This window comes from Arabidopsis thaliana, chromosome 5 (genome assembly GCF_000001735.4).
Source record: "Arabidopsis thaliana chromosome 5, partial sequence".
Classification (NCBI taxonomy): domain Eukaryota; kingdom Viridiplantae; phylum Streptophyta; class Magnoliopsida; order Brassicales; family Brassicaceae; genus Arabidopsis; species Arabidopsis thaliana.
Window position 1 is genome coordinate 17,034,749 of NC_003076.8, and position 13,647 is coordinate 17,048,395.

At 28.6% G+C, this 13,647-nt stretch overlaps 1 non-coding gene across 4 annotated transcripts; it reads left to right on the forward strand.

The window, feature by feature from the left end:
- The first annotated feature begins 10,551 nt into the window (after positions 1-10,551).
- On the forward strand, positions 10,552-12,492 carry AT5G00580. 4 transcript variants are annotated; one of them, NR_144186.1, is made up of 2 exons: positions 10,552-10,911; positions 12,063-12,442. It is a non-coding gene; the product is annotated as an uncharacterized misc_RNA (transcript). The 4 variants fall into 4 exon arrangements; NR_144188.1 differs by having other exon boundaries at positions 10,574-10,821; positions 12,063-12,450; NR_144189.1 differs by lacking the exon at positions 10,552-10,911 and adding an exon at positions 11,110-11,502 and having other exon boundaries at positions 12,063-12,492.
- The last annotated feature ends 1,155 nt before the right edge of the window (positions 12,493-13,647 follow it).

Below are 13,647 nucleotides of genomic sequence, written 5' to 3' on the forward strand. Positions count from 1 at the left end.
ATTAGTATATAATATGCTACAAAGATCGTACAACTTATATTTCACACCGATCTTGTACACTTTGGAGTACAGACCTATGTTAGCGGGTTACACGGCGGTGTATATCGCATAGTACACGACGGTCTACTCCACATGGTACAAAATGGTGTATTTCGCATGGTAGGATTATCGCATGATACATGACATTGTAGTAAGCATGGTACATGAGGGTGTACTATGCAAGGTATATGATGATGGTATACGATGCATGGAACATGACTGTCTACTTCTCATGTCACACGACAATTTTATCTTTCGACCTTGGTTTCGTTGGTTTACACCGCATGGTACAAAAGAGTGTGTTCCAGGTACATACGCTGCAGAGTACATGACGGTGTATTTCGTAGATTAGTCGACGATCTACTCCACATAATACATGATAGTCTACTCCACAGAGTACATGACGATGTACTCCACATAGTACACAACAATCTACTCTACATGATACATAATAGTGTGCTCTACAGGGTCTGTACGCAACATGGTACACTACAATGCACTCCACCATGCATGTACAGAGCATTGTACCCTACATGGTAGACGACAGTGTAATTGTGATCTATACACCCTCAGCGAGATCATACTCTTTCACTAAACCTATGTAAAGAGAAGACAATGGAGATACTGAAAACTCCTATGGATTGTTGGATTTAGAGTAAAGAGTTTTGGAGCTTCTCATGGACAAGTACCTGTTGGTACCAAAAACGTATAAGACCGATCAGTTTGGATTTTGTCCTGATCGGTTTGGCTTTTGTAAAGTTTCTATGTTTTAAAGCTCCGAATCATTTTATTCTAGCCGCAGAGATACGTCTTTTACTGCGATTTTCAAGTATCTAAGATTGTTTTTCTTTATAAAATTTTGTTTAAATATTCTTAAAATATTTTGCAAACTCTATGATCTTTTTATCTATTGTGATAATGTAAACTTTGTCATATGTAATTATGCATTATAATTTATTTATCATCAAGTTGTTATTCTATGGCTGTCACATAATAATTTAAATATAAATTTGCTATTATGATTGTGTACGATACAAATTTATTAAATAGAAGATTAAAAAAACTAAGACAGTTTGGCTAAACGATGTTGATACGACTTGATATTATGTGATTTAAAAATGACAACTTTTGTCTTTATAATAAGTATTGTATATTTGAACTACATGTGAATACGTTAGAAACAAATATTGTCATAAAAAGGCCATAATTGTCATAAATTATTATAAGGTCACGTAATTAACTTATTAACGCTTCTTCAAAACCTCTATGGTCGAGGAAAAAAGGTCAAAATAAACCTAAACAAATGTTTTTTCCAACCCAAACTCTAGCATTTTGCATTTATGAACTTTAAAAAATATTTTTTTTAAAATTATCAATTTGAATTATATAAACCGTTAACCGATTTTCACATTGACTTAAACGGACCTGAGTAATACGAGACCAACACTCTGACAACTTACGGCGTGCATGGGATAACCGTGATGCACTGATGAATGACATTGTCATAACCATTGCCCAAAGTGTACCAAAATAATAGGAATCATGGAGGGTTTGTTTGATGGATTCAAGCAATCGTGGCTAGTGCGTAAAGTTGGCCATGTAATGGACAATTATCCTAAGGGTAATCATAATTATAGAGAGTGTGGGCAGCGGGGCCACTTCGTACGGCAGTGCACCACCTCCAAAAAACATGTGAAAGTAAGGAGATCATAACTTGGGAATTCTACCACCACCTGAGTGTATAAAGTAGTAAACGAGGATAAGGCAACCGATTGTTGGTAAGTCTTCTTCCAAAAAAACCAAAATTTTTAAGTTGTTTTCTTCCTTTATATGTGTTAGTAGAGCTTGTAGTTGTTGTATATTTCTCCGGGCGCTGAGGAGGATCATGCAATGTTGTTTCACTATATCACTTGTCGTAGATCCTACAACAGCTCCTATGGCCACTTCTGGTTATGATTCGAGTCCATCGCCTTGTGTCAAGGAGGAGGTTTGAGATACCATCGCCTTGTACATATCTACCTTCAGGGAATGCTAGGGAGGAGCAGAGTATCACACGTGAGCACATCAGGAGACATCATGGACAGTAGTACAACTCAGACGATTGAGCAGATATGTAGAGAACAAATCAGGCTGGTTTACACTAATCGCTATGGATTGCTTTTGTAATCATTCGGTGTCATATATAACCGACCAGTATACGTTTACTTTCATAGACTAAACCGTGTATTTTCGTTTTCCATTTCTATCTTTGGTCATATGTGATTATGCATTATAATTCATCTATCATCCATTAATTTGTTATTCTATTGTTATCACATACGAATTTAAAAAGAAATATGCTATTATGATTGTATACGATACAAATTTATTAAATAGAAGATAACCCAAAAAAAAACTAAAAGATGTCGATACGAGTTGATATTATGTGATTTTAGAAAGAGAACTTTCGTCTTTATGTATTACGTATATATAATTGAACCACATGTGGATGCGTTAGAAACAAGTATTGTCATTAAAAGACCATAATTATAATAACTTATTGTTTTGGCCACGTAATTAACTTATTAACACTTCTTCAAAACCACTATGGTTCGTCCATCGTGAGTATATTTAAAGAAACTTTTGTTCCATTTTATTTCAAACACTAAATTTTAAAACATTGTGAGGAATCACAATAAATTTTAATAATAGATTTTGGAGTTCCTGGTAAATGTTTTTATAAAGTTTTTAAACTTTTATTTTTATTTTTTAATTGTTTAATTTGTTCGAAACAAAAATTTTATTTTTAGTCGTATAATATATATAGAATAACGTCTAAAATAAAATATCACTATCTATGGCTTTTGTTGACTACTATTACAGGCGGGCATAAATTCAGAACCAAAGTTTGGTATTTTGATTTAAGCTTGAATACCGATTACATTTTTTATTTTTGAAATAAGCAACCCCTAAACCCTAAACCCTAAACCATAAACCCTAAACCCTAAATGTTCAGTTCAAGTTGGTCATCGATCACTTTACATATTTTGTTTTTAAAATGTTTTAGAAGTTTTTTCAATCATTTCTATTTTTTGTTTTCTCGTACCGAACTTTGAAGATAACCAATATGATATCGATAAGTTTGGGTTTTCTAAAGTTTCATTTTTTCTATGTTTTATTGCTCTGACCATTGCATAATAATATCCGATGTATTTTAGTCGAATGAGTGCGACATTTTATGCAATTTTTCTAGTTTCTAAGTTTGTTCTTCTTTTGATAGTTTTGTTTAAAACGTTCTTAAAACCCTTTGCAAATCTCTATTCAAAGTCAATGATCTCTTTTTCTATTGTAGTCATGTTTACTTTGGTCATGTGTAGTAGTCCTATCATTGAGTTTTGGGATTTGAAAGAGGTTGTTTATTTAAAAACTTGTTATATTATCTATGGGATTGTTCTTATAGTTCTCTTTTTTTTTATGCCTAAGTTTAATTAGGCCAATTTGGCTAATGCTCTACAATCAAATTAATCAAGCCACCAAGAGTTGTGTACTTGTGTTGAATCGATGGATCTATCATTAGCTGGGCAAAGCTTTCTTAGCCAACAAACAATCGATTTTATTGTGCTTTGTGAATTGATTGAATGATGATCTTAATGCTTGTTTGAATTTCTTGAGACGAAGGATAGTTTAATTCTTAGGAAAATGATAGGCAATTATTTATATTAACTAAACAAAAATAATTATTACTGCGGATTTGATCACTAATTACTACTCTCTCTCTTCATTAATACTTGATTTTCTAGAAAAAACACATTAATTAAAAATATATATTAAAAACTGATTATAAATTCATAACTTTTTGTGATTTTAATTCTTTTATAACTCTAAACCAATAATATTTAATTATTTATTTTGAAGTTTGATATTCATCAATAATAACCAATTAATATTGCATAGAAAATCTATTAAATTAATCTTTTAGAAATAATTTTTTTCTTCTAGAAAATCAACTAATAAGTAACTGAGGGAGTATTAGATTTTTATCTATCTATATATCTAATTTATATACTTTCTCGTGTGCTTGATAACACTCTGTCGATTCGATAACAAATTACTATTGCGTTTAATACTGACACTTAAGTTATTATATTTAGGCTAAAACATGTGTTAACACCGAATATTGTTTTGGGTTCTATTTGGTACCAAATATTCTTTCATAAACCGAACCAAACTTATTCACTTTCGAATAAAATCAAACCAAACCGAATCTATAGTTCGGTTAATTTTAGCACATTTTTCATAAATTGAACGAATCAAAGTTTCGAACAGAACCGGACGAAAGTTTCCGATTGAAAACACCTATTATAAGCTAGTCTTTTTAAAACATATTTTATATGATTTTATCCTCTAAAATTCTAATAATGAAATTATTTCCTATTATGTTTGCAAATGTTAACACACTTAATTTCCTATATTTATATGAATAAACTTTTAAAAACATATTTTATATGATTAGCTAGTGTAGTATAAAGTTTTCTTTAACAAATTGATTGTGAGCTACGACATGAACTATAGCACTTCACATAAAATATATAGAGTAAATTATTGTAACAATACTTACACGAAAAAAGAATTTGTATGGTAATAAAAAGAAACAAACATAACTTATGTAATCAACACTAACAACTAACCATTAATATTTGTTATCTCTATATGATCTGATATTTGTTTTTATTTTCAAGATTGGTACAAAAATAAATCTAGAACATGGGTTGCATAATATTCTATTATCCATGCTTTTCACTCCGTATTCAAAATTGGATTATAAAAACATATTTTGACTTTATGGATTTAAATAGAAGCATGTTGCCTATGATTAGAAGGAAAAAAAAAAAACAATGTTTGGTTCATTGAAAAGTTGTTTAAGGTGCTGAAAATTTGATTTCTTTATGTAGCAAATATATTTGGTTTATTTGGGAGTCTTTCTTGAAAATATTTAATAAATTGTCTCTTTTGTTAACCAAAAAACCTTAACAAGAGGGGTATTTAATCAAGTTTTCGGTTTAGTTTTTCGAGTTTTGGTAAAACAAGCAAAAATGTTTTATAAAGACACCTATTAGTGACATCCACAAAGCGTTGTTGTTAAATAACAACATAGTATTTTAATCTGTTGTTAGGGTGTCGTTATTTAAAGATACTATAATCCTACAACTTAATAGCTTCACACACCTAACACCACAAAAATGTTTTAGTGTCTTGAAACACTTCTCCAAATCGAGTTTTAGTCATAGCCCATATATCCTATTTGCACATATTTACACATCATTTAGTTTTAATAAATTCTTTTGCATTTAAAAGTCCCAATTTGTATTAAATTTGTCCATTTGGTGTTTTATTATATTCTAGGTACAAAAAATGACTTAAAAGTATGAGGAACATAGAATTTGTGAGTCATAGGAAATATAGCGTATCACATTACCAGAGATTAGTCTAGAACACGTATTGCATAATATTGTATTCTCCACACGTTTCACTACGTTTTCAAAATTAGAATATAAAAACATATTATGACTCTTTTGGATTTACATGAATTTTTTTTTTCTTTTGTTGATGTGAAATCTATTTAATTAATTAAATATATGTATATTTTTATTATTAAATAATAGAAGTGTCCATAGTTAGTTATGTAATATATTGACGATGACGGTAATGATATATTAAAAAATGGTTTAGCATTTTAGGGAACAACTTAAAATAACGTTTTGAGATTATTGTATTAATCACGAGAATCAGTCATCGAACCCAAATTTTTTGTTTGATATATACATATGTTTTTCTTTTTAACGACTCTTTCAATAGATAAAATCAAAAGTGATTACAATGGAGAACATTTGTGATAAAAGTGGGTACATAGTAATGAAATTGAAAAGAGCTATTATTATGCAGACTAGCTGTGGCGAGAAGATCAGCCGGGTGATTATTTGAATAATATATACATATGTTATTCAATAATAATTGCTCTAATTGATTGTTTAATATTTTGTGTATATGAAATATCTTTTAGGTTTTCACGTACTAATCAGATATAGCTATTTAAACTCGGTATAATCTCGATTATCAGACGGTCCATTTGTTAAGTAATAAAACTAAGCTGGCGTAACCAAACAGTTACGTATCAATTTCTTTTAGTGGAAGCATGTGCCCTGTATGATCACAGAAAGGGAAAACAAAATGCTTTGATAGTTTATGTAAAAGTTGTTTAAATTGATGAAAATTTGATTATTTATAAAGCTACCATTTGGTTATTCGAGAATCTCTTCTAAATAAAAGAGTTTTAAAAAGATTTACAAGGGTTTAAAAATTTTTGTAAGTATTTTTAAAACTTTTTAAAAATAATTTTAAATCTTTTAAAATTATTGTAAAAGAAATTGTTTTTCTGGTATTCAGTAGAACTTGACAAGAGGGGTTTTCAATCTGGTTTTTCGATATTTTGCAAAATAAGAAAACATGTACATAAAGACACCTATTAGCGACATCCACAAAACGTCGTTAAATAACAACATAGCAATAACATATCAACGAAAAGGATTTAAATCTGTAGTTAGGGTGTCGCTAAACAACGATTCTGTAATCTCACAACTTATAGCTTCGCACACTTTACATCACAAAAAGGTCATGGTGTCTTAAACCTCATATCCTAGTCAAGTTAAAGTCATAGTCTACCCTATTTGCATATATCTATACTTCATTTAGTTTTAATAACTATGTTTGGCATTTAAAGGTTTAAATTTGTATAGCATTTAAACATTTGGGCAGGGGTGGATATTTCAGTTTAAGTTCGGGTTATGGTAAGTTTGGTTAATTCAGTTTTCGTAAACCAAATTCAACCGAAATTAGTTTAGTTTGATTTGTGTTTTGATTAGTTTATGTTCGATTCGGTTCAGGTAGAGATTTGGTTCAGTTTTAATTTGTTTCGGTTCCATTTGCTTAAAAATTATATATATGAAAGTTGGTCAACTCTTTCCATATGAGTGACACATCATCACACCAGTGAGTGCCACATGTCATTCTAAATTAATATCATTAAAATATAACAAAACTTAGTGATAAAAATTTTAAAGTTTCACATTGCATTAAATCATCCATTAATCTCACTCTTAACAAAATATCTTCATTTAAAAGAAAAAAATACAAAAAATCATGTTAATGTATCAAACACTACTTTCATTTTACTTTTCTTGTTTTTGCTATTTTATAATAGTCATTACTTGATAATGATTAGAAATTTTCGTGTATTACAACTTAGTTGTTTGCTACTTAAAATTTTTTAGTTTAGTAATTTTAACTTAGTCTTTTCTTTTTATTACATCTTTTGGTTTACATGATATGGTCTTTTTTGTGTTTATGATAAATTGGTAACATTAATAATGACATGCATATTTTGTAAGTAATTATCTTTTGAGACGTTAGATATACCAAAAAGTTTAATATACAACGCTTTCTCTAATATGGATATATGCAAATGCAAAGAGAGAAACCTAAAAGTGTTAACTCAAAAGACTATTTAATTTATGCTTTTTTTTCTCTTTCATGTGAAAACTTTTAAAGCAAATGAGTAATTTATATATTTGTTATTCAAATTATGTCAATCTAATATTTAGTCATGAGCCTATCATTATGTGATTCGAATACTAGATTAGGAGAGAATACATGGAATAAGAAATTGTTTGTTTAGAATCAAGTTAGGCAACTTTCAAACCAAATAAGTAGCATAATTGCATACCATTGTATCATATTGTTGATGTAAATATTTCATGATAGTTAAAAAAGTTTAGAAATTTGAGTATATAGATAAGAAGATTTATACATAAAAAAAATATAATTGATATTTGAATCAAAAGTGAATCTAACTGTACAAATATAATTACATAAAATGAATATAACTTTATTAACTACATAATAACAGACACGAAAATAACATAAATTAGCAATAAAAATAGTTAAACATAATTATTTTTAAACAAATTTCAAATAACACCCTATGCGTAGAGTGTGTACTCACCTAGTAATAATTAAAGACAACAAAATCTTTTTGTCGTGATATGAAAGTATTTTTGTTCCTTGTGAAAATCTTTGACGTTTTTACAGCTTTAAGAGAGTTATTGAACGTAAGATTTTAATTGAATATGAAAGAATTTAACATTTTATTTAAATATAGTGTTATTCAAAATCTAGTGTTATTTAATTGATTGGTTTTAGAATTCTATTAAATTTTACTGTTATTTAATTTGTTGGTTTTAGAAGGAACCAGGTGGCCTCTTAGCCAGCGTGTATCATCTTACGAAATTAAAAAAAGGTGATATGATTCGGTCTCATTATCAAATTGACTGAAATTATTTTCTGTCCGTGAGGATCCCACATTCAAATTGATAGGCGTACTTGTACTTCGTGAAAAGATCTGTTATTTAATGTTAAAATTGTTTTAATGGCAATGTGATTTGATTAGAATTTAAAAGAAATCAAAGACAATAACGTGAAGAAACAAATCCCACCTATTATGTTGCGATTTGGATTAATTTGTCAAATACATTAAAATCTATATATACATTTTTGCAGCCACTTTGAAAAATAAATCCTGGAGTTGAAATTTATTTACAGTGGCTGCCACTGGCATTTAATAATTGTTTTTGATAATTAGAAAGAAAATCTTTGAATTAAATATTTGATAATCTTCCCAAAATCTCTCCACATTAATTACACGATTAGTTACTAAAATAAAACTTCCAAAATATTTAATATCATTTAATTACTACAAAATTATCATTTTTGATATTGTTTTTCTACATGACTATAATAATTCGATTATAATCATCAAACCGCAAAGATATTTGATAGCATTTAATTACTACAAAATTAAAAAATATTTAGACAATGATTTATAAACATATCATAAATAAAATCAGTGAGTTTTTTTTACGGGACGGATTGGCGGGACGGGTTTGACAGGACGTTACTTAATAACAATCGTAAACTATAAAATAAAAATATTTTATAGATAAATATAATTTGCAAACTTTTATATATAGTAACTTTAAAAAATAAATTGTCTCCGCGGTATACCGCGGGTTAAAATCTAGTCTCTTACATTTTTATTAATTTTAATTATTTTAAATTCAATAACGAAAAGAAAGAAATCCCATCAATTATTCATTTTTAATTTTATATTAATCGAAAAATCAGACGTATCAAATGACAAATGCAACATGGGTACCGAGTAAGATTATATATATATATATATATATATATATATATATATATTATTAATTAATTAATAAAACTCATTAGGTTAAACTGAACCGTTTGGATTGAGAAAAAACCAAACCGAATAGTTTGAGCAGTAGTCCAGGTTTGGTTTGGTTCGATTTGAATTTAGTTGATAGCAGATCGGTTGGTTTAGTTAAAATACACACCCCTACATTTGGCACTTTATTAAATTATAGGTACAAAAAGGACCATATATATCATGAGTGACATAGCATTTGCGAGGTATAAGAAATATAGCATCACGTAACCGTATATAAAATATATTAATGTATAAATAATTAAATAAAAAAGGAATTTACATGGAAACATAAACAAACAAACATAACTTATGTAAGTAAAACCATACCCATTATTTTAATCTGACGTTTTTTTTCTCAACATTGGTACAAACAATTAGTCTAGATCACGGATTGCATAATATTGTACTATCAATGCTTTTCACTCCGTATACTAAATTATAATATAAAAACATATTTTGACTCTTTTGGACTAACATGGAATATTTTTTTTGTTGATATGAAATTCATTTAGTTAATTTTGAAATATTTATTTAATTTTTTATTCTTAAATAATAAAAATCTTTATAGTTAGTTATATAACGTATTGACGGTGTTGATGATGATATATTAAAAAAAAAGGTTAAAAAAATTTAGATAACAACTTATGATAACGTTTTGAGAATATTGTATTGGTCACGAGGATGAGTCATCGAACCAAAGTTTTTGTTTAATATGCATATGTTATTCAACGATAATGGCTCTAGTTGGATGTTAATATTTTATTCATATGATTTTTCTGTTAGGCTTTCATGTAGTAATCATATTGAGCTATTTAAAATGGGTATAATCTTCATCTGGCTATTATGCGGTCCATCTGTTATAAAACTAAAGTTGACGTAACCAAATAGTTACGTATCAATTTATTACAACGGAAGCATGTGATAGTGGCTTATGATCACAAAAAGAAAATTAAAATGTTTTGATGGTTTATGTAAAAGTTGTTTAAGTGGATGAAAATTTAGTTACTTATGTAGCAAACATATATTATTTTTCAGGAGTCTTTCTTGAAAATATTCGATAAAAATCCATTTGCTATCTAATATAACTTGCGTGGGGTATTCAATCAGGTTTTTTGGTTTTGGTTTTTCTATTTTCTTCAAAATAAGCAAACGTGTACGTAAAGACAATTATTGGCGACATTCACAAAACGTCGTTAAATAAGAACATATCAAAGACAACTATTTAACCGAAGAAGCTTTCTTTTAAATTCTTGACTACTGCTTGCCAAAAGAACATGTACATAATGCTTCGTGATTGATATTCCTTCAGTGAGACCAGACGCTTTCACTAAATATATGTAAACAGATGAGAATGAAGATACCAAATACTCATGTGGATTTGGTGGATTTAGAGTAAAAAATATTCAAGCTTCTCATGGACAAGTATCGATCGGTCGGGACGCGAAACCGTATGAAACCGATCGGTTTGGATTTCTTACTGATCTGTTTGGCTTTTGTAAAGTTTCATTTTTCTAAGTTTTAGGGCTTCGACTCATTATATTCTAGCCGCCGAGGTACGACTTTTTGTGCGATTTTCTAGTGTCTAGGGTTGTTCTTCTTTATATAGCTTTGTTTAATAGATTCTTTAAATCTTTTGGAAATCACAATTCAAACTCTATCATCTCTTTTTATACTTTGATTATGTTTACTTTAGTCATATGTGATCATAGATTATAATTCATCTATCATCCATTTGTTATTCTATTGTTATCACATAATAATTTAAAATAAATATGCTATTATGATTGTATACAATACACATTTATTAAATAGAAGATAACAAAAAAAAACTAAACGACGATGTGGGTACGAGTTGATATTATGTGATTTTAGAAAGATAACTTTTGTCTTTACATTACGTATTATATAATTGAACCAGGTGTGGATGCGTTAGAAACAAGTATCGTCATTAGAAGACCATAATTGTAATAGCTTATTGTAATGGCCACGTAATTAACTTTTAACACTTCTTCAAAACCACTATGGTTCGTCCATCGTGAGTATATTTAAAGAAACTTTGGTTTCATTTTATTTCAAACACTATATATTTTAAAACATTGTGAGAAAATCACAATAAAATTTAATGAAAGATTTTGGAGTTCCTGGTAAATGTTTTTAATGTTTTTAAACTTCTATTTTTATTTTTTTATTTGTTTATTTGTTCAAAACAAAAATTTCATTTCATTCGTATACTATCAGAATAACGTATAAAATGAAAATCTATATTAGAAATATCACTATCTGTGGCTTTTGTTGACGGTACTATTAGAGGTGGGCATAAATTCCGAACCAAAATTGGGTATCTCAATATTTAAGCTTGAAAACCGATGACATTTTTTATTTTTGATTTAGGCAACGGATTCAGTTCAAGTTGGTCATCGATCACTTTACATATTTTGTTTTCAAAATGTTTTAGAAGTTTTTTCAATTCTTTTTTTTTTTTTTTTTTCTCGTACCTAACTTTGGAAATGAACCAATATGATGAAATGTACTAAAATTTTAAAAACAATTGATAAAATTATTGAAATATTTAATGATTTTTGCAACAAAAATTGAACCAAATGATAAGTCATAATATTAACAGTTATTAAGAGTCATTTTAAAATAGAGTGTTGAGTCTTTTTGTCGATAAAAAGTTAGTTTACGATGCTTTTGATCATTGCAGGTTTATCTGACTTGTTGGAGTAAAAAGAGGAGTTCAAAGATAAAATGGAGAAAATGAGTCAAGAAAATGATTGACTTTTTCACTGGTCGGTACCGAAGACATATAAAATCGATAAGTTTGGGGTTTCTAAAGTTTCATTTTTCTATGTTTTAGCGCTATGACCATTGCATAATAATATCCGATGTATTTTAGTCGAATGAGTGCGACACTTTATGCAATTTTTCTAGTTTCTAAGTTTGTTCTTCTTTTGATAGTTTTGTTTAAAATATTCTTCAAACTCTTTGCAAATCTCTTTTCAAAGTCAATGATCTCTTTCTCTATTGTAATCATGTTTACCTGGGCCATGAGTAGTAGTCCTATCATTGAATTTGGGATTTGAAAGAGGTTGTTTATTTAATATACTTGTTATTTAATTTATGGGATTGTTTTTACACTATCAACAAGAGGACATCTAAACATGGGTGCTGCCAACTTACAAATAAGTTTTACATGTCTATACACAAAAGTGTAAACATTCGTTTGGTAAATGAGATGAATAATTGGCAAAAATAAGCGAGAAATAACATTTTTTACAGACTACTCAAAGCAAATAAAAATAGTGTCTTTCTCAACAGAGTAGCCAGCCTTCGCTATGTACCTAGAAGCGATTTAGAAAAATAAGGATGAATTTTATTTTTTACTTTATCTTTAATTCCCCGAATTGTAAATGATAAAATGGATCACTTGGTACGAAATATTTGTATCCAACCACATCTTATTATCTATGTAAACAATATTCTTTAGTATTGTTTACATAGATAATAAGAAAAAACAAGATCCGTATGTTACGTTTTCATGCAGTAATCAGATTTAGCTATTTAAAATTGGGATAATCTCCATTATTATACGGTGAATTTGTTGAGTGTTAAAATTAAGTTGACGTAACCAAATAGTTACATATCAATTTATTATAACAGAAGTGATGACTGGTATAACTGCAGACGAATTATTGGAACCGGAACAAAAACTAATAGGTTTATAAAAACACCTATTAGTGACATCTACAAAGCGTTGTTAAATAACAACATAGTAAACGTATATAACCAACAAGTATTTTAATCTGTTGTTAGGGTGTCGTTGTTTAAAGATACTATAATCCTACAACTTAATAGCTTCACACTCCTAACACCACAAAAATGTTTTACTGTCTTGAAACACTTCTCCAAATCGAGTTTTAGTCATAGCCCACCCTATTTGCTCATATGTATACATCATTTAGTTTAAATAAATTGTTTTGCATTTAAAAGTCCCAATTTGTATTGCATTTGTCCAATTGGTGTTTTATTAGATTCTAGGTACAAAAAAAATGACTTGAAGTATGAGGAACATAGAATTTGTGAGTCATAGGAAATATAGCGTATCGCATAACCAGAGATTAGTCTAGAACACGGATTGCATAATATTGTATTATCCACACTTTTCACTACGTTTTCCAAATTCGAATATAAAAACATATTTTGACTCTTTTGGACTAACATGGATTTTTTCTTATTTTTTTTATTTTTTTTTGGCCAAATGAAATTTTTGTTTTTGTTGATATGAAATT